The sequence below is a fragment of the Schistocerca nitens genome, chromosome 3 (genome assembly GCF_023898315.1).
Source record: "Schistocerca nitens isolate TAMUIC-IGC-003100 chromosome 3, iqSchNite1.1, whole genome shotgun sequence".
Taxonomy (NCBI): Eukaryota; Metazoa; Arthropoda; class Insecta; order Orthoptera; family Acrididae; genus Schistocerca; species Schistocerca nitens.
Genome location: NC_064616.1, coordinates 740,056,399 through 740,078,746, shown reverse-complemented (window position 1 = coordinate 740,078,746; position 22,348 = coordinate 740,056,399). Strand labels below are relative to the sequence as shown.

General features: G+C 44.8%; 1 pseudogene; it reads left to right on the top strand.

Annotated features, from left to right (window-relative positions):
• Positions 1 to 13,418: 13,418 nt before the first annotated feature.
• On the top strand, positions 13,419 to 13,536 carry LOC126250170 (5S ribosomal RNA; annotated as a pseudogene).
• Positions 13,537 to 22,348: the final 8,812 nt, after the last annotated feature.

Here is a 22,348-nt window from a genome sequence, read left to right as displayed (position 1 = left end):
TCCCTGGAAAAAAAAGAAAAAAAACCGCGAGTACTGTACATTACACACTGGCCTCAGTTATCGGAACAGCCTGACAAGTTTTACAAATATACGAGACGAATGCAGAAACGTTCTGTTACATAGGGCCTGAAAAGTAAGGCAACAAACACACTCTTTCGGTGTATTTATTTGAAGATGTGCAGACATACGTCAACTGACCTCCAATGACTATCATACAGTATACGCGTGAAAGACAAGCATAAATTTCTGATTAAGATGCCCTGAACGCCTAAAGCCCTGAAAAATGGAAACACATACCCATTACATACCTAATGCTCAGCTACCATAACCGAAAAATGACGCAATATACTCTACAGTGCCGCGCGGGATTAGCCCAGCGGTCTAGGGCGCTGCAGTCATGGACTGTGCGGCTGGTCCCCGCTGAGGTTCGAGTCCTCCCTCGGTCATGGGTGTGTAAGCAAAGGGACTGATGGTTCAAAATGGCTCTGAGCACTATGCGACTTAATTTCTGAGGTCATCAGTCCCCTAGAACTTAGAACTACTTAAACCTAACTAACCTAAGGACATCACACACACCCATGCCCAAGGCAGGAATCGAACCTGCGACCGTAGCGGTAGCGCGGTTCCAGACTGTAGCGCCTAGAACCGTTCGGCCACACTGCCGGCTCGGAACAAACAGCCAAAAGCACAGCACTGAGGCATTATTCTACTTAAAACAACGAAAATACATAACACTTCCTATGCTTCACATGCAATGCTTGCGCCCATAATGGCTGCTAATGTCACGTGAGGCGCTTTCAGCCAATCCTGAACTGCAGACGGCAGCAAACGCCGGGGAGTAGAATGGTCATACTTACCTTTATACAGAGCTTTGTGCTGAGACACATACCATTCAGTTCCAAGCGTGATAAGCAGCCTTCCGTATATTTGAGATCCGTGTAAGTGATCGGCGTTGGGCGAAACCGGTTTTCTGTAACACTTCTCTTGGCACGGCGGTCAACAGTTTCATTATGAAGAATGCCATAATGCCCTCTAATCCAGAGTAACTGAACGACAATGCCCCAGATCTGCTTGTCTCTTACGGCCGCCAAGAAGTCCACAACATTCCTGTTGGTCTGTTTATCAAATGCGGGACGTTGCAATTTCTGCAGCACGCTTTGAGGTTCCGTAATTATCAGGATGAGCTTGAAAAGAATATGGAATCGTTGGGTTCAGGAGGGTAATGCGGAACGCCGTGCTGGATTCTAACGGCCTCGTATCACTAGAAGTCGAGATGACAGTCATCTTATCCGCATGACTGTAACGGATCGTGCAGCCACGTCTCGATCCCTGAGTCAACAGGTGGGGACGTTTGCAACACAACAACCATCTGCACGAACAGTTCGACGACGTTTGCAGCAACGTGGACTATCAGCTCGGAGACCATGGCTACGGTTACCCTTGACGCTGCATCACAGACAGGAGCGCCTGCGATAGTGTACTCAACGACGAACCTGAGTGCACGAATGACAAAACGTCATTTTTTTCGGATGAATCCAGGTTCTGTTTACAGCATCATGATGGTCGCATCCGTGTTTGGCGACATCGCGGTGAACGCACATTGGAAGTGTGTATTCGTCATCGCCATACTGTCGTATCACCCGGCGTGATGGTATGGGGTGCCACTGGTTACTCGTCTTGGCCACGTCTTGTTCGCACTGACGGCACTTTGAACAGTGGACGTTACATTTCAGATGTGTTACGATCCGTGGCTCTACCCTTCATTCGATCCCTGCGAAACCCTACATTTCAGCAGGATAATACACCACCGCATTTGCAGGTCCTGTACGAGCCTTTCTCGATACAGAAAATGCTCGACTGCTGCCCTGGCCAGCACATTCTCCAGATCTCTCACCAATTGAAAATTTCTGGTCAATGGTGGCCGAGCAACTGGCTCGTCACAATACGCCAGTCACTACTCTTGATGAACTGTGGTATCGTGTTGAAGCTGCATGGGCAGCTGTACCTGTACACGCCATCCAAGCTCTGTTTGATTAAATGCCAAAGCATATGAAAGCCGTTATTACGGCCAGAGGTGGTTGTTCTGGGTACTGATTTCTCAGGATCTGTGCACCCAAATTGCGTGAAAATGTAATCACATGTCAGTTCCAGTATAATATATTTGTCCAATGAATACCCGTTTATCATCTGCATTTCTTTTTGGTGTACCAATTTTAATGGCCAGTAGCGTAAATAGCAGAGTAATCACGTAGATGTAGAATGCCTGGGTACCATAATGAATAGCTTCCCTGATGGCAAGTAACTCCACAATGTAGATAGAAGATTCAGGTGAAAGCGCTAACGTTTGATAGGCGCCACTAGAAGAGCAAAAGAAGGCGTATCCCACACCCGCCTGAGATTCGGAACAGTCCGTATAGATGAGAGCGTACTGCGGACATTGTACGCTGAGAAAATGCTCCAGGTCGCGAGTGTGGTTGGTCTCCGTTCGGAAATAGGACGGCAGGTATGCCACTGGGGGTGGGAGTGAAGAATAGACTAAATAAAAAACGAAAACAAGAGATTTTATGTCCTGCAGAACGAGTGGAAAGGGATGGCGCCATTTCTCGTCGTGCGAACTTGTAAAGAAGTTCTGGTAAGTCGTCGTTCACCAGGTGCCTGTGTGAGTCTCCAGCATCGAACACCGCTGTAAGAGAGGCACAATGAGATATCGAAGATCGACTGAAGAGAAAAATATCACAAAACATCTGATAGACAGTGGCATAACCAATGCTTCCACTAGAAGGGCTACGAGGACAAGACGAATCACAACAGATTGTGCCGTGTATAGAGGTATTGTCCCGACCGCCTGACAAAAGATCGTCACTATGCACGGGAGTAAACGCTGTCCAAATATAACTACACTACTGGGCATTAAAGTTGCTACACCACGAAGATGACGTGCTACAGTCGCGAAATTTAACCGAAAGGAAGAAGACGCTGTGATATGCAAATGATTAGCTTTTCAGATCATTCACACAAGGTTGGCGCTGGTGGCGACACCTACAATGTGCTGACATGAGGAAAGTTTCCAACCGGTTACTCATACACAAACAGCAGTTGACCGGCGTTGCCTGGTGAAACGTTGTTGTGATGCCTCGTGTAAGGAGGAGAAATGCGTACCATCACGTTTCCGACTTTGATAAAGGTCGGATTGGAGCCTATCGCGATTGCGGTTTATCGTATCGCGACATTGCTGCTCGCGTTGGTCGATATCCAATGACTGTTAGCAGAATATGGAATCGGTGGGTTCAGGAGGGTAATGCGGAACGCCGTGCTGGATCCAAACGGCCTCGTATCACTAGAAGTCGAGATGACAGACATCGTATCCGCATGGCTGCAACGAATCGTGCAGCCACGTCTCGATCCCTGAGTCAACAGGTGGGGACGTTTGCAACACAACAACCATCTGCACGAACAGTTCGACGACGTTTGCAGCAACGTGGACTATCAGCTCGGAGACCATGGCTACGGTTACCCTTGACGCTGCATCACAGACAGGAGCGCCTGCGATAGTGTACTCAACGACGAACCTGAGTGCACGAATGACAAAACGTCATTTTTTTCGGATGAATCCAGGTTCTGTTTACAGCATCATGATGGTCGCATCCGTGTTTGGCGACATCGCGGTGAACGCACATTGGAAGTGTGTATTCGTCATCGCCATACTGTCGTATCACCCGGCGTGATGGTATGGGGTGCCACTGGTTACTCGTCTTGGCCACGTCTTGTTCGCACTGACGGCACTTTGAACAGTGGACGTTACATTTCAGATGTGTTACGATCCGTGGCTCTACCCTTCATTCGATCCCTGCGAAACCCTACATTTCAGCATCATAATACACGCCAGCCACTACTCTTGATGAACTGTGGTATCGTGTTGAAGCTGCATGGGCAGCTGTACCTGTTCACGCCATCCAAGTTCTGTTTGACTCAATGCCCAGGCGTATAACGGCCGTTATTACGGCCAGAGGTGGTTGTTCTGGGTACTGATTTCTCAGGATCTATGCACCCAAATTGCGTGAAAATGTAATCACATGTCAGTTCTAGTATAATATATTTGTCCAATGAATACCCGTTTATCATCTGCATTTCTTCTTGGTGTAGCAATTTTGATGGCCAGTAGTGTAGTACGCCCGGGTTCCCGGGTTCGATTCCCGGCGGGGTCAGGGATTTTCTCTGCCTCGTGATGGCTGGGTGTTGTGTGCTGTCCTTAGGTTAGTTAGGTTTAAGTAGTTCTAAGTTCTAGGGGACTGATGACCATAGATGTTAAGTCCCATAGTGCTCAGAGCCATTTGAATCATTTGAAAGTAGTGTAGTATGACAGTGCATGGCGGACAAAAGTTTGATCACAGAGTTTCTGAAGAAGTTTAAAGACTGCAAATGTTTGTGGGACACGTAGTGCGAAGAGTATACCAACAGAGGTACAAAAAACGAAGCTCTTGATCCATTTTTTAACGAATCCATAGACAGCAAAAGATCTATACATGACTCCGGCGACCGCCTGTATTTCAGTTTTTTTGTTTTTATTTCCGATAGTTATCGGAAATGAAATCTTAAAACCCTAATAGACACAGATTAAATTTTAGATTTGCGGAATCAGAAATGAAATCTAAAAACCGAAATATGTATAGATTATTCATTGGTGTGCAGAACTTACGGACGAAGATAGCTTTCTCATGATGTGTACTGACGAATTACATAGCTCGATGAAACTTGGACCATACGAAGAAAGAACTGCTACAGCATAGTAACAAAAGATAAATGAAAGAAATATTCAATGAAACGAATAGAAATGACACTTTTATTCAAGAGCAATACTTAAACTGAAGTCACTGCGATTCATGATAGTCCCCTGGACACTATAAAAGATGGGACATGGTCCTTTTTGGAGTGATCACAATGGTCGGCTATGCATGCTCTGCGCTGTGCCCCCATGCTCGCCACTAGGTGGGTAAGGAGTTCTTGCGGTAGAGCGTTTCATTTCTCCACCAGTACGGCTGACAACGGCTGGATGGTCGCTGGTGCAAGTGGACATGCTGCGATACATCTCCCCGCTGCATCCCACACATACTCTATGGGAATTAAGCCAGTGGAACAGGCAGGCTAATCTGTTCGCCAAATATCCTCTCGCTCCAAGAGCTCCTCTACGTGCGCTGTGCCATAGGATCGCGCGTTGTCGTCCATAAAAATGAGGTCAGGGCCGAAGACAACTCTGAAAAGACGTACATGTGGAAGGAGTGCAGTATCATAATAACTTTGACAAGTATACGTACAGTGTTCAAAGATCTGGAGGTCAGTACAGCTACCAACATTATGTCTCCCCATCGTGTTCGACAATGTTCCTGGGTCCATTACAGGTTCCCACCTCTCGCCATGTGATGGTACATCTAGTATTACCTTCTGTACTATACAGTAGCAGTTCTTTCTATGTTTGGGCCAAGTTTCACTGAGCAATGTTATTTGGCAGTGACACATCATGCGAAAATTATTTTCGTCTTTAAGTTTTGCACAACATTGTATTAATTATCTGAACCCGCCCGGTTAGCCGTTCGGTCTAACGCGCGGCTTTCCGGAGTAGGAAGGAGCACCTGGTCCCCGACACGAATCCGCCCGGCGTACTTATGTCAAGGTCCGGTGAGCTGACCAGTCTGTGGATGGTTTTTAGGCGGTTTTCCATCTGCCTCAGCGAATGCGGGCTAGTTCCCCTTATTCTGCCTCAGCTACACTATGTTGGCGATTGCTGCGCAAACAAGTTCTCCACGTACGCGTACACCACCATTACTCTACCACGCAAACATAGGGGTTACACTCATCTGTTGTGAGATGTTCCCTGAGGGGGAGGGGGGGGGGGTGTCCACCGGGGGCCGAACCACACAATAACCCTGAAAGAGGGGTTCGGTGTGGGGCGGCGGAGGGGTGAAATGGACTGCGGTAGTCGTCGTGGGGTTGTGGACCACTGCGGCTGCGGCGGGGACGGAGCCTCTCCGTCGTTGCTAGACCCCCGGTTAACATAAAATACAATTGTATTATCTGCCTGTATTTCGGTTTGCAGATTACATTTCCGAAAGCATCGGAAATGAAACATAAAAACCGAAATAAACGATCGACAGACTTTTATTCATAAAATATGCTTGCTTCATTGTTAGAAGTGTTAGAAAATATACAGCCCTTCGCCACGCCTTCTGCTGTGAAAACTGAAGTGTAAGACTTTACAGTTCTAACAGTAGCTAAATGCTTCATTTCTTATGTATCTCTTGCTGTATTTATTACATGACGTACGCCGCCATCATTTGTCACGTATCTCTTGTTGTATTTACTATACGATGTGCGCCACCGCCGTTTGTAATCAAGCTTGTTCTAATTTGAAATGGGTATCTCAGACTTACTGGGGGCACCTTTTACGCTACATACGTAAATTCATAAAGTTTAAATTAACGTCATTTGTTTCATTTATTTTGCTTTACCGTCATGTACACACATCAAAAAATATTTTGTATCACCAATTTATCTTGAAAATCGTCGCAGAGAAACCAAAAGCTGGCTCTGAGGCACGTGTGTTATATTCATTTGCAATGTGTTCAGATCACCAAATAAGAAAAACATACATACATTTGTGTAACGACAAAAGCGTCCGTTTCGACTCGGTGGAGGGCTTTCAGAATACTTCTGAGCAATGTCAGTACGTGGTGGAAAGTCTCTTTGCTCAGATGCAGGTTTGAATTGATGAGATCAAGCCAGCCCCAGTCCAAACTGTCCTACTCTTGAGTGGCGATTCTGCGTGAGTCACGCAGAGCACGTGCTCGTTGTCTGTGTAAAAAAAAAAAAAAAACAGTTCGTTTCAATCGATCCCCCATATGTTCGATTGGGTTCATGTCCGGAGAACAGGTAGGCCACTTCATTCTGGCAATCCTAGCATGCTGAAGGAACGTATACGCGAGAACAGTACAATGATCAAACGAATTATCACCCATCAAGATGAAATCGTAACCAAAATGTTGGCGATATGGTACCACTATTGGTAGCACAATGTCGTTCCTGTGTGTAGAGCAGTGAGTTGCCCTCATCAATAACGGGAGGTGGCCCTGTATAATGCCAGTCCACAATATAGCTCCCCCATCACCTTGTTGCACATGTGGGAAACATTGTTGGAGTAGTTCAATATTACCAAGTTGTCTACAATGAACAGGGTACAAACATATCAGAGTTTAGTCCGTAAACAACACCCAATGTCAATCCTGGAGCGTCTATTCTGCATGAGTTCTTGTGCACGTGTAACAAAGTCCATTGCGTTGCTGTATACGACGTGGTGCTCACCGTGATTGTGGGTATGGATATTCGCACCATGCAATTGTCTCCTAACAATTCGATGGGATGCATGACGTCCTGCAGCCTCTTGGAATGACAAATTCAGTTCTGAAGCATACAGCCCACGGTTCCTTTGACTCAAAAGTTATAGATATCGATCATTCCGTACACCTGTCGATTGTGGACGGCCTCTATCGGCGTGAGTCCTTAACACTTCCTGTCCTTTGGAACCGATTCCATGTCCTCACCACATGACTGACTCCAGTCCACATGTCGAGCACCTCGCTCACTGCGCGATAACAACGGTGAAGTCACTGATGACAGTGTCACTAAAGCAGAGTTATTAATCACGGTTTTCCGAAACTACACAATACTCAATGAAGGGATGTAGGAGTAATCAGCTGAATTACAGCCCCATATCACTAACGTCGATTTGCCGTAGGGTATTCGAATACATGCTGTGTTCGAACATCATGAATTACCTCGAAGAAAACGATTTATTGCTACATGGTCAGCACAGATTCAGGATATACCGTTCTTGCGAAACACGACTAGCTCTTCATACTCATGAAGTAATGAGTGCTATCGACAGGGGATGTCACATTGATTCCACATTTCTAGATTTCCAGGATGATTTCGACTGCGTGCCTATGGAATATCGCCTCAGTTGTGCGACTGGATTCGTGATTTCCTGTCAGAAAGGTCACAGTTCGTAGTAATAGACGGAAAGTCATCGAATAAAACAGACGTAATTGCTTCGTTACTGGTGCTTTACTTTCAACCGAAACGCTGCAATCCGCTAGTGTGGCGTTCTATCAATAGGTAGCGCTCATGGTAACTGCGTGTATGTTTACAAACATCTCTTTGGGGGCGACCCTCCGATCGGTACTGAAACAGTCACAATAGCAACACATGCTGGACAAAAAAAAAAAAAAAAAAAAAAAAAAAAAAAAAAAAAAAAAAAAAAAAAAAAATGGTTCAAATGGCTCTGAGCACTAAGGGACTTAACTGCTGAGGTCATCAGTCCCCTAGAACTTAGAACTACTTAAACCTAACTAACCTAAGGACATCACCAACATCCATGCCCTGGGCAGGATTCGAACCTGCGACCGTAGCGTTCGTGCGGTTCCAGACTGTGCGCCTAGAACCGCTCGGCCACTATGGCCGGCCATGCTGGACATATCGAGGTGATGCGTCACTTTTGTTGATGTAATTGTTTCCTCGGGCAACCATAAATTACGTTGCAGGTTACAGGAATCATTTTAGATAATAATTGTAGGGATACAAATTCACTGAATTTGAGGTCCTCGTAACTTCTGCCATTTGCTAGAAACCGTAGTCTGTTTAACAGCCCCTCCATGCAGCTTACAGCTTCACTAATGACTGCATTCTTGTTCTTCAAATATGGTTTGATGACGTTCAATAGCTCCGTAAACAACGTTTCATTCATTTTTGAATAATTCCGAAAGACATCGGCTCACAGTTCCTTAAGTAACAGAGCATACGTGAATTTCATCCTTTACAAACGTCTACAAAATGAGATTGACAGGAAGTGGAAAATGGCTAAGCAGGGATGGCTAGAGGACAAATGTAAGGATTTAGAAGCATGTATCACTAGGGAAAAGACAGATGCCACCTACAGGAAAATTGAAGAGACCTCTGGAGGAAAGGGAACCACCTGTACAAATATCAAGAGCTCAGGTGGAAAACCAGTCCCAAGCAAAGAAGGGAAAGCAGAAAGGTTGAAGGAGTATGTAGAGGATATGTATGGTATGTGCAAGGGAGATGTACTTGTTGTTGTTGTTGTTGTTGTTGTTGTTGTTGTGGTCTTCAGTCCTGAGATTGGTTTGATGCAGCTCTCCACGCTACTCTATCCTGTGCAAGCTTCATCTCCCAGTACTTACTGCAGCCTACATCCTCCTGAATCTGCTTAGTGTATTCATCTCTTGGTCTCCCTCTACGGTTTTTACCCTCCACGCTGCCCTCCAATACTAAATTGGTGATCCCTCGATGTCTCAGAACATGTCCTACCATGTCTCACTCCCTTTCCAACCACTGCTTACCTTTCATACCCCTCGACTCTTGTAACTGCCATCTGCTTTCTGTACAAATTGTAAATAGCCTTTCGCTCCCTGTATTTTACCCCTGCCACCTTCAAAATTTGAAAGAGAGTATTCCAATCAACATTGTCAAAAGCTTTCTCTAAGTCTACAAATGCTAGAAACGTAGGTTTGCTTTTCCTTAATCTTTCTTCTAAGATAAGTCGTAGGATCAGTATTGCCTCACGTGTTCCAACATTTCTACGGAATCCAAACTGATATTCCCCGAGGTCGGCTTCTATCAGTTTTTCCATTCGTCTGTAAAGAATTCGCGTTAGTATTTTGCAGCTGTGACTTACTAAACTGATAGTTCGGTAATTTTCACATATGTCAACACCTGCTTTCTTTGGGATTGGAATTATTATATTCTTCTTGAAGTCTGAGGGTATTTCGCCTGTTTCATACATCTTGCTCACCCGATGGTAGAGTTTTGTCAGGACTGGCTCTCCCAAGGCTGTCAGTAGTTCTAATGGAATGTTGTCTACTCCTGGGGCCTTGTTTTGACTCAGGTCTTTCAGTGCTCTGTCAAACTCTTTACGCAGTATCATATCTCCCATTTCATCTTCATCTACATCCTCTTCCATTTCCATAATATTGTCCTCATGTACGTCGCCCTTGTATAGACCCTCTATATACTCCTTCCACCTTTCTGCTTTCCCTTCTTTGCTTAGAACTGGGTTTCCATCAAAGTTCTTGATATTCATGCAAGTGGTTCTCCTTTCTCCAAAGGTCTCTTTAATTTTCCTGTAAGCAGTATCTATCTTACCCCTAGTGAGATAAGCCTCTACATTCTTACATTTGTCCTCTAGCCATCCCTGCTTAGCCATTTTGCACTTCCTGTCGATCTCATTTTTGAGACGTTTGTATTCCTTTTTGCCTGCTTCATTTACTGCACTTTTATATTTTCTCCTTTCATCAATTAAATTCAATATTTCTTCTGTTATCCAAGGGTTTCTACTAGCCCTCGTCTTTTTACCTACTTGATCCTCTGCTGCCTTCACTATTTCATCCCTCAATGCTACCCATTCATCTTCTACTGTATTCCTTTCCCCCATTACTGTCAATTGTTCCCTTATGCTCTCCCTGAAACTCTGTACAACCTCTGGTTCTTTCAGTTTATCAGGGTCCCATCTCCTTAAATTTCCACCTTTTTGTAGTTTCTTCAGTTTTAGTCTACAGTTCATAACCAATAGATTGTGGTCGGAGTCCACATCTGCCCCTGGAAATGTCTTACAATTTAAAACCTGGTTCCTAAATCTCTCTTTTACCATTATATAATCTATCTGATACCTTTTAGTATCTTCAGGGTTCTTCCATGTATACAACCTTCTTTCATGATTCTTGAACCAAGTGTTAGCTATGATTAAGTTATGCTCTGCGCAAAATTCTACCAGGCGGCTTCCTCTTTCATTTCTTAGCCCCAATCCATATTCACCTACTATGTTTCCTTCTCTCCCTTTTCCTCTTGACGAATTCCAGTCACCCATGACTATTAAATTTTCCTCTCCCTTCACTACCTGAATAATTTCTTTTATCTCATCATACATTTCATCAATTTCTTCGTCATCTGCAGAACTAGTTGGCATACAAACTTGTACTACTGTAGTAGGCATGGGCTCCATATCTATCTTGGCCACAATAATGCGTTCAGTATGCTGTTTGTAGTAGCTTACCCGTACTTCTATTTTTTTTAATTCATTATTAAACCTACACCTGCATTACCCTTATTTGATTTTGTATTTATAACCCTGTATTCACCTGACCAAAAGTCTTGTTCCTCCTTTCACCGAACTTCACGAATTCCCACTATATCTAACTTTAACCTATCCATTTCCCTTTTTAAATTTTCTAACCTACCTGCCCGATTAAGGGATCTGACATTCCACGCTCCGATCCGTAGAACGCCAGTTTTCTTTCTCCTGATAATGACGTCCTATTGAGTAGTCCCAGCCCGGAGATCCGAATGGGGGACTATTTTACCTCCGGAATATTTTACCCAAGAGGACGCCATCATCATTTAATCATACAGTAAAGCTGCATGCCCTCGGGAAAAATTACGGCTGTAGTTTCCCCTTGCTTTCAGCCGTTCGCAGTACCAGAACAGCAATGCGATTTTGGTTAGTGTTACAAGGCCAGATCAGTCAATCATCCAGACTGTTGCCCCTGCAACTACTGAAAAGGCTGCTGCCCCTCTTCAGGAACCACACGTTTGTCTGGCCTCTCAACAGATGCCCCTCCGTTGTGGTTGCACCTACGGTACGGCTATCTGTATCGTTGAGGCACGCAAGCCTCCCCCACCAACGGCAAGGTCCATGGTTCATGGGGGGGGGGGGAGATGTACTTGAGGACTATATTATGGAAATGGAAGAGGATGTAGATGAAGGTGAGATAGGAGATATGATAATGTGTGAAGAAAATGACAAAACATCGAAAGACCTAATTCGAAACAAGGCCCTGGGAGTAGAAGACATTCCATTAGAACTACTGATAGTCTTGGGAGAGCCAGCCATGACAAAACTCTTCCATCTGATGAGCAAGATGTACCAGACAAGCGAAATAGCCTCAAAGGTAAAGAAGAATATAATAATTCTAATTACAAAGAAAGCAGGTGCTGACAGATGTGAAAATTACCGAACCATCAGTTTAATAAGCCACTGTTCCAAGATACTAACGCGGATCCTTTACAGAAGAGTGGAAAAACTGGTTGAAGCTGACTTCGGGGAAGTCAGCTTGGATTCTGGAGAAATGTAGGAACACTCAAGGCAATACTGGCTCTACAACTTTTCTTAGAAGGTAGATTAAGGGACGGCAAACCTATGTTTATAGCGTTTGTAGACTTGAGATTGCTTTTGACAACGTTGACTGGAATACTCCCTTTCTTACTCTTTAGATGGCAGGGGTAAAATACAGGGAGGGAAAGGCTATTTACAATTCGTACAGAAACCAGATGGCAGTTATAAGAGTCGAGTGGCACGAAAAGAAAGCAGTGGTTGAGAAGGGAGTGGACAGGGTTGTAGCACGATGTTATTCAATCTGTATATTGAGCAAGCAGTAAAAGAAAAGAAAAATTTCGAGTGAGAATTAAAGTCCAAGAAGAAGAAATAAAATCTTTGAGGTTTTACGATGACATTGTAATTCTGTCAGAGACAGAAAAGGACTTGGAAGAGCAGTTGACTGGAATGGACAGTGCCTTGAAAGGATGATATAAGATGAACATCAATAAAAGCAAAACGAGGAGAATGAAATGTAGTCGAATTAAAACGGGTGATGCTGAGGGAATTAGATTAGAAAATGAGACAGTGAAAGTAATAAACGAGTTTTGCTATTTGGGCTGCAAAATAACTAGTGATAGTCGAAGTAGAGAGGATATAAAATGTAGACTGGTAATGGCAAGGAAAGCGTTTCTGAAGAAAATTTGTTAAGATCGAGTATAGATTTACGTGTCAGGAAGTCTTTTCCAAAAGCATTTGCATGGAGTGTAGCCATGTATGGAAGTGAAAAACGGACGATGAACAGTTCAGACAAGAAGACAATAGAAACATTTGAAATGTAGTGATACAAAAGAATGCTGACGATTAGATGGGTAGATCACGTAACTAACGAGGAGATACTCTACAGAATTGTTGAGAAAAGAAATTTGTGGCACAGCCTGACTAGAAGAATGGATCAGTTGGTAGGACTCATTCTGAGACATCAAGGTATCGCCAATATAATACTGGAGGGAAGCGTGCGGGATAAAAATATGCAGAAGGATGTAGGTTGCAGTAGTTGCTAGGATATGAAGAGGCTTACACAGAATAGAGTAGCATGTAGAGCTGAATGAAACCAATTTTCGGATCACAACAACAACATTAGCCGTTTCTTTGCCAACAGCTTTCTCGTCTTTTTTGTTGTTGTTAGTTACAACGCAGCCAAGGAAATTTCATTTTCGTGTCCGTATTATACTAAGTAATATCTCGTGGAACATAACCTCAAGGCAACGGCCTTGCCGCAGTGGTTACACCGGTTCCCGTGAGATCATCGAAGTTAAGCGCTGTCGGGCGTGGTCGGCACTTGGATGGGTGACCACCCAGGCCACCATGCGCTGTTGCCATTTTTCGGAGTGCTGTCGTGATGCCAATTGAGGAGCTACTCGACCGCATAGTAGCGGCTTCGGTCGAGAATACGATCTTACGTCCGGGAGAGCGGTGTGCTGACCCCACGCCACTCCTATCCGCCTCCTCCACCGAGGATGACACGGTGGTCGGGTGGCCCCGGTAGGCCACTCGTGGCCTGAAGACGGAGCGGAACATAACCTCAGCGAAGTCAGATAAGCAGTTCGCAACCAGCGATGCGATAGGAACAAATCGGTGCTGTAATCGCTGAGCGCAGTCGGTCGGGCTGCCACGAAATTGGTCGGTCAGTCGGCCGACCGATAACTGGTGCGTGTGTAGAGCTCTTTCCCTCCTGCCCTTCATTACAGTTGACACTGTCAAACACGCCTTTGACGCGGCAGCACAGAGATGTTCCGTCAGTACTACTCGTTTCACTCGCCGCAATGTAAGTGGGGCTCTTAGGTTCCTGCCCAATCATATCCACGCAAACCGCGACATATTCGAAAAAAAAACAATAATAATACAAATGTCATTGCTGCTAATTTCATTCGCAGCAACTTACTCTTTCGTACTTTAAGCAAACTAAAAATAAAAAATTTAAACATTCCTTCGTATCATGTGCATAACCAGTCCTATGCCTCGATAAAATGCTAGGGGAAAAGCCACGGCTAACCCTATTTGTACCGTGGCATTTGCGGCCAGAGCCTCCTCCACTGGTGGAGCTTCTTTTGACGGCCTTCACTTTACGAGCGATAGCAGCGGCGCTTTCGTAGAGTTATCAGTGCTAACACACAATCAACACTGCATGAAATAACCACAGAAATCAATGTAGGACGTAAGGCGAACGTATCCGTTAGGACAGTGTGGCGAAATTTAGTGTTAATTGTCCATAGCAGCAGATGATCGACGCTGCACCTCTCCTCGGCAGTAACCATATCGGTCAGATGAGTCCTGGTTTCAATAGGTAACAATAATAATAATAATAATAATAATAATAATAGAAGACATGACAATGTCGCAAAAATAATACATCAACAGCTTGCCTTACAACATAAACTTTTTAAACAACAAGTTCCTACATACAAGTATGCACCACAAAATGTACTGGAGAATGATGAATACAAATTATACTGGAACAGAACCATTATAACAGATAAAACAACACCACATAACAAACCTGACATCATACTCACCAATAAAAAGAAGAAATTAACACAACTAATCGAAATATCCATACCAAATACAACAAATATACAAAAGAAAACAGGAGAAAAAATTGAAAAATACATCCAACTGGCTGAGGAAGTCAAAGACATGTGGCATCAGGATAAAGTTGACATCATACCAATTATACTATCAACTACAGGAGTCATACCACACAATATCCACCAGTACATCAATGCAATACAGCTACATCCAAACATATATATACAACTACAGAAATCCGTAATTATTGATACATGTTCAATTACCCGAAAGTTCCTAAATGCAATATAACACATACCGTACAGTTAATAGGAAGTGACGCTTGATCAAGGTCCGCGTCACTTTCCATTCTCAACCAGACTTAACGTCTGAGAAAGTACAGAAATAATAATAATAATAATGTCGTGTGACGAGGGCCTCCCGTCGGGTAGACCGCTCGCTTGGTACAAGTCTTTCGATTTGACGCCACTTCGGCGACTTGCGTGTCGATGGGGATGAAATGATGATGATTAAGACAACACAACACCCAGTCCCTGAGCGGAGAAAATCTCCGACCCAACCGGGAATTGAACCGTTAGGTATAACATTCCATCGCGCTGACCACTCAGCTACTGGGGCGGATGTTTCAGTAGGTAAGAGCTCATGGTAGCGTTCGACTGTGGTGCAGACCCAACGAAGCCATGGGCCCAGGTTTCGCCATTGCACTGTGCAAGCTGCTGGTGACTCAATAACGATGTGGGCTGTGTTTACATGGAATGGACCTGGATCCTCTGGTCCAGTTGAACCGATCATTGACTGGAGAGGTTATGTTCGGCTACTTTGAGACCGAACGACGATGGTATTTTTATAGATGGCAATGCGCAATGTCACCAGGCCACAGTTGTTAGCGATTTGTTTGAAAACATTTTCAGAATTGCGAGCGAACGATACTGCCACCCAGCTCGCCCAACATGAATCCAATCGAACGTCTATGGGACATAATCGAGAGGTCAGTTCGTGCACAAAATCCTGCACCGGCAACACTTTCACAATTATGGACGGCTGTAGAGGCAGTGTGGCTCAATATTTCTGTAAGGGATTTCGAACGACTTGTCCATGCCACGTCGAATTGCTGCATTATACCGGGCAAAAGGAGGTGCGCGAAGGAACTTGCCCCCTTCTTGGAGCGGTGTACCGTAGGTATCTAGAAGAGCGAAGGGTTACAAAGGATTGGAAAAGGGCACAGGTCATCCCCGTTTTCAAGTAGGGACGTCGAACAGATGTACAGAACTATAGACCTATATCTCTAACGTCGATCAGTTGTAGAATTTTGGAACACGTATTATGTTCGAGTATAATGACTTTTCTGGAGACTAGAAATCTAATCTGTAGGAATCAGCATGGATTTCGAAAAAGACGATCGTGTGAAACCCAGCTCGCGGTATTCGTCCACGAGATTCAGAGGGCCATAGACACGGGTTACCAGGTGGATGCCGTGTTTCTTGACTTCCGCAAGGCGTTCGATACAGTTCCCCACAGTCGTTTAACGAACAAAGTAAGAGCATCTGGACTATCGGACCAATTGTGTGATTGGATTGAAGAGTTCCTAGATGACAGAACGCAGCATGTCATTCTCAATGGAGAGAAGTCTTCCGAAGTAAGAGTGATTTCAGGTGTGCCGCAGGGGAGTGTCGTAGGACCGTTGCTATTCACAATATACATAAATGACCTTGTGCATAACATCGGAAGTTCACTGAGGCTTTATGCGGATGATGCTGTGGTATATCGAGAGGTTGTAACAATGGAAAACTGTACTGAAATGCAGGACGATCTGCAACGAATTGACGCATGGTGCAGGGAATGGCAATTGAATCTCAATGTAGACAAATGTAATGTGCTGCGAATACATAGAAAGAAAAATCCTTTATCATTTAGCTACAGTATAGCAGGTCAGCAACTGGAAGCAGTTAATTCCAAAAATTATCTGCGAGTAGGCATTAGGAGTGATTTAAAATGGAATGATCATATAAAGTTGATCGTCGGTAAAGCAGATGCCAGACTGAGACTCATTCGAAGAATCCTAAGGAAATGCAATCCGAAAACAAAGGAAGTAGGTTACAGTACACTTGTTCGCCCACTGCTTGAATATTTCCCACCAGTGTGGGATCCGTACCAGATGGGGTTGATAGAAAAGATAGAGAAGATCCAACGGAGAGCAGCGCGCTTCGTTACACGATCATTTAGTAATCGCGAAAGCGTTATGGAGATGATAAACTCCAGTGGAAGACTTTGCAGGAGAGACGCTCAGTAGCTCGGTACAGGCTTTTGTTGAGAACATACCTTCACCGAGGAGTCAAGCAGTATATTGCTCCCTCCTACGTATATCTCGCGAAGAGACCATGAGGATAAAATCAGAGAGATTAGAGCCCACACAGAGCCATAGCGACAATCTTTCTTTCCACGAACAATACGAGACTGGAATAGAAGGGAGAACCGATAGAGATACTCAAAGTATCCTCCGCCACACACCGTGAGGTGGCTTGCGGAGTTCAAATGGTTCAAATGGCTCTGAGCACTATGGGACTTAACATCTGAGGTCATCAGTCCCATAGAACTTAGAACTACTTAAACCTAACTAACCTAAGGACATCACACTCATCCATGCCCGAGGCAGGATTCGAACATGCGACCATAGCAGTCGCGCGGTTCCGGACTGAAGCGCCTAGAACCGTTGGGTCACCGCGGCCGGCACTTGCGGAGTATGGATGTAGATGTAGATACGACATTAGGAGGTATCCCATGACTTTTATCACCGCATTGTGTTATGTATTTGGTGTTTCCATATTTTTGTGTTAGACAGTTCCACCTGTAACTGGTTAATGTGGTTTTGGTGTAGTTATTTAGGAACTACCATCTCGTGCAAAAATAAGTGCCACTTTTCAAAATTTTGCAGTTATTGATGCCCAAGAAAGACGCTGATTAGAAGCATATGTAGCATCGGCGGTGCAGAGATAGGACGACGTCGATCAAGTGATAGAGGGTGGTATTTGCATTGAGGAGTGCAGACAGGCAAGGGAAACTTCTAGTGTTAGAGCAAGCGACACGGAGTTGACGAAATCATTCCAGAAACTGAACAATTTTAAACGGCTAGATCGACAGGGAATGAGAAGCTTTTAAATTTCTATACAGTTATGTGGAATGAAAGAAAGCCCTTCAGCAGTTTAGAGATAGAAGAAGCTAATCGGCGACGAACTGAGGAAACAGTGAAAAGACTGCTAGAAGCCTGAAAAAGTAATCGACTTTTTCCTTCAGGTGTGTTTGAGCGCATGTTAAAAACGGGGAAATTTAAAAAAGGGACTGGCTTGTTTGGAGCAAAGGAAAGCAACTATTGTACTGCTTTGTTTGCCGCTTGCTTTCGCGATTCGTGGAGGTCTCTAAGCCTGATTTGGCTTTAATATTCTGTTCGGGATTATCAGTAGGCTGGGAAAAGCTGACACAAAAAATGCGCTAAATGGTATTTCAACCACAGAAAATCTTTGAGACTGAAACATAGTAATAGAAGAGCAGCACTGGACAGAAGGATTGCATCGCGTAACTGAAGCGGTTCTTTTTTTAGTTGAAAGTGATATGGCTTAGAGAGATAATAGTGACTTAGCCGGAGAATGTCGAAATTACAATTTTTTTGGACATTTTAAAGTTTTTGGCGAAGTCTGATCCTGTTTTAAAAGAGCATTTAAGGGAAGTTGAAGCATCGCAGCTAGGATGGTTCTTTATATATCACATGATGTTCAAAGAGAATTTATTGACATAACTGGAGATGATGATCGTCAAACTATTGTAAATGATGTAAAACGTAGTAAAATGCGTTTCTGTCCTGGTAGGTGGGACTCGCGAAGAAGTGCAAACAAAGCAAAATGGTTTTATACTGAGTTACATTGCCCTCGATGAAGAAAATCAATACAGAATTAGATTGGTTCAAATGGCTCTCAGCACTATGGGACTTAACTACTGAGGTCATCAGTCCCCTAGAAGTTAGAACTACTTAAACCTAACTAACTTAAGGACATCACACAGATCCATGCCCGAGGCATGATTCGAACCTGCGACCGTAGCGGTCGCGCGGTTCCAGACTGTAGCGCCTAGAACCGCTCGGTCACTCCGGCCGGCCACAGAATTAGAAGGCTGGTCAGTCAATCGGTAAAACGATTTGCGACGTGCTGAAACGTTATGGCTTACAGCTTTCAGACTGTCAGGGGCAGGATCATGATAATGGGAGCTATATGAGTAGCATCTATCAGGCAGCTCGAACCCATATATTGTAAGAAAATTCACTGGAAATTTTTGTCCTTGCGATGCTCATTCATTACACCTTTGTGGCGCCCATGCTGCCAGGAGTTGCACAGATGTTACGACATTCGAAACTTTTTTATTCTAGTCTCCAAAGATGGAAAGCCGTAAAAGAAAACATTTTATCGTCCCTTCACGTGCTTTCGGGAACGGGATGGCCTGCGTGATACTGCAGATACAATGCGTCCATTTGTTAAGCATTTGCCAGGATTACAAAGAGCGATTGAACTTACTTCTACCTCTGACTGCGGAGGCACGTACTGAACTAAAGGGTGCCAATATTAGGAGTCTAGTGGAGGAATTAAATGAATCGAAAAATAGTTGGGATGCTATCTTTGCAGTATTTCACTAAGTAGCAGAAAATAATGGAATATCGCCTGAGCTGAATGTAACGAGCAGCGGCATGGAGAAATGGAAAGGCAAAAGAAAACGCTTCGCAGATGCAACACTAGAAAAAGATTTAAACCTGAGCCCAGAGGAGAGTTTTAAACTAAATGTTTTCAGTGTTGCTCTAGATACAGTTGTGAGAAACTGTTTGCTACCTTTGTAGAGCATGAGGTTAGTAAGGAGGATTTGAAAGAAGAAATTTTGCAGTCAGATAATATTCATACACACTGCCTATTGGCTTCTGTCTCGGGTTCTTCGGCCGACGTTCATCTAATGATTTTTCTGACGTTTCGCCAGCACGAGTGGCTGGCATTGTCAAAGCTTCACCCTCCATTGCCGGTGGTGAACTGGAGCCGAGCTCGCGGGCGCAGACTATATGTACCTGGCGCGCCAACGTCCGAGGGCTTCTCCGCGGTCATTTCCGGTGCGGTTCTCCTCTTGCTACCTGCGACGGTCGTTCGCTGCAGTACGGGAAGCCAGGATCCGTTGACCTTAAGGCTTTCCTCTTTCTTGTTCAAACTGTTCGCGTGTTTTTGTATTTCTACAGCTTCTCTGAACAAGCGCGTGTGATAATGCTTCTCTACAGCCAGAACTTCCGTGTCGGCGAATTTTATTACGTGGTCGGTCTCCTTCAGTGCGTGCTCTGCCACGGCCGATTTCTCCACCTGCGCCAACCTGCAATGTCGCTTATGCTCTTTGATCCTGGTGTTGATGGATCGTCCAGTCATTCCGACATAAACTTTTCCGCATGTGCATGGTATACGGTATATTCCCGACATTGCAAGTGGGTCTCTTTTCTCCTTCGCCGATCTAAGACACTCTTTGATCTTCCTTGTCGGTTTGAAAATCGTCTTTACGCCATGTTTGCGACATATACGGCCGATTCTGTCCGTCACTCTGGGAATGTATGGCAGAAAGGCCGTACCTGACATTTCTTTTTCTGGTTCCTTACTTCGCCGAGTGTTTGGCTCTGTTACACTTCTAATATAATTTGTGGAGTACCCATTGCTCCTCAGGACAGTTTCCAGGTGTTGCATTTCTCGTTTGAGGTGTTGCAGCTCACATATTCGTCCTGCTCTCGTTACGAGCGTACTAATCATGCCTCTTTTCTGGCTCGGGTGGTGGTTTGACAGTTTGTGCAGGTATCGGTCCGTGTGTGTCGGTTTTCGATACACGCTGTGTCCCAGGGTTTCGCCGTCCCTTGTGACCAGCACATCTAGAAATGGCAGTTTCTTGTCCTTTTCTACTTCCATGGTAAATGTTATGTTGGCATGGAGGCTGTTCAAGTGTCTTATGAAGTCACCGAGCTGTTCTTCACCATGGCTCCACACCACGAAAGTATCATCGACGTACCTGTACCACACCTTAGGTTTGCAAGTCGCCGAGTCCAGTGCGTGTGCTTCGAATTGTTCCATGAAGAAGTTGGCCACCACTGGACTGAGAGGACTACCCATGGCGACGCCTTCCAGCTGTTCGTAGAAATCGCCATTCCACGTGAAATAGCTCGTGTTGAGACATGCATGGAAGAGCTTTCTGATGTCCTGCAGGAAAATGGAACCGATGTGCTCCAGAGCGTCACTGAGTGGCACTTTCGTAAATAACGAAACAACATCAAAGCTGACCAAGATGTCGTTTGGTGCAAGTTTCAGTTTCTTCAGCTTCTCAATGAAATGTCCTGAGTCCTTAATGTATGTGTCGGTCTTCCCCACGTGTGGCTGGAGCAGAGAGGCCAAGTGTTTTGCCAGTTTATATGTCGGTGATCCAGGAGCGCTAACGATCGGTCTCAGTGGAACGTAGTTCTTATGGATCTTGGGTAATCCATAGAGCCGAGGTGGTAGGGCTTTTGTGTTGCGCATAAGAACAACGTTCCACTGAGACCGATCGTTAGCGCTCCTGGATCACCGACATATAAACTGGCAAAACACTTGGCCTCTCTGCTCCAGCCACACGTGGGGAAGACCGACACATACATTAAGGACTCAGGACATTTCATTGAGAAGCTGAAGAAACTGAAACTTGCACCAAACGACATCTTGGTCAGCTTTGATGTTGTTTCGTTATTTACGAAAGTGCCACTCAGTGACGCTCTGGAGCACATCGGTTCCATTTTCCTGCAGGACATCAGAAAGCTCTTCCATGCATGTCTCAACACGAGCTATTTCACGTGGAATGGCGATTTCTACGAACAGCTGGAAGGCGTCGCCATGGGTAGTCCTCTCAGTCCAGTGGTGGCCAACTTCTTCATGGAACAATTCGAAGCACACGCACTGGACTCGGCGACTTGCAAACCTAAGGTGTGGTACAGGTACGTCGATGATACTTTCGTGGTGTGGAGCCATGGTGAAGAACAGCTCGGTGACTTCATAAGACACTTGAACAGCCTCCATGCCAACATAACATTTACCATGGAAGTAGAAAAGGACAAGAAACTGCCATTTCTAGATGTGCTGGTCACAAGGGACGGCGAAACCCTGGGACACAGCGTGTATCGAAAACCGACACACACGGACCGATACCTGCACAAACTGTCAAACCACCACCCGAGCCAGAAAAGAGGCATGATTAGTACGCTCGTAACGAGAGCAGGACGAATATGTGAGCTGCAACACCTCAAACGAGAAATGCAACACCTGGAAACTGTCCTGAGGAGCAATGGGTACTCCACAAATTATATTAGAAGTGTAACAGAGCCAAACACTCGGCGAAGTAAGGAACCAGAAAAAGAAATGTCAGGTACGGCCTTTCTGCCATACATTCCCAGAGTGACGGACAGAATCGGCCGTATATGTCGCAAACATGGCGTAAAGACGATTTTCAAACCGACAAGGAAGATCAAAGAGTGTCTTAGATCGGCGAAGGAGAAAAGAGACCCACTTGCAATGTCGGGAATAT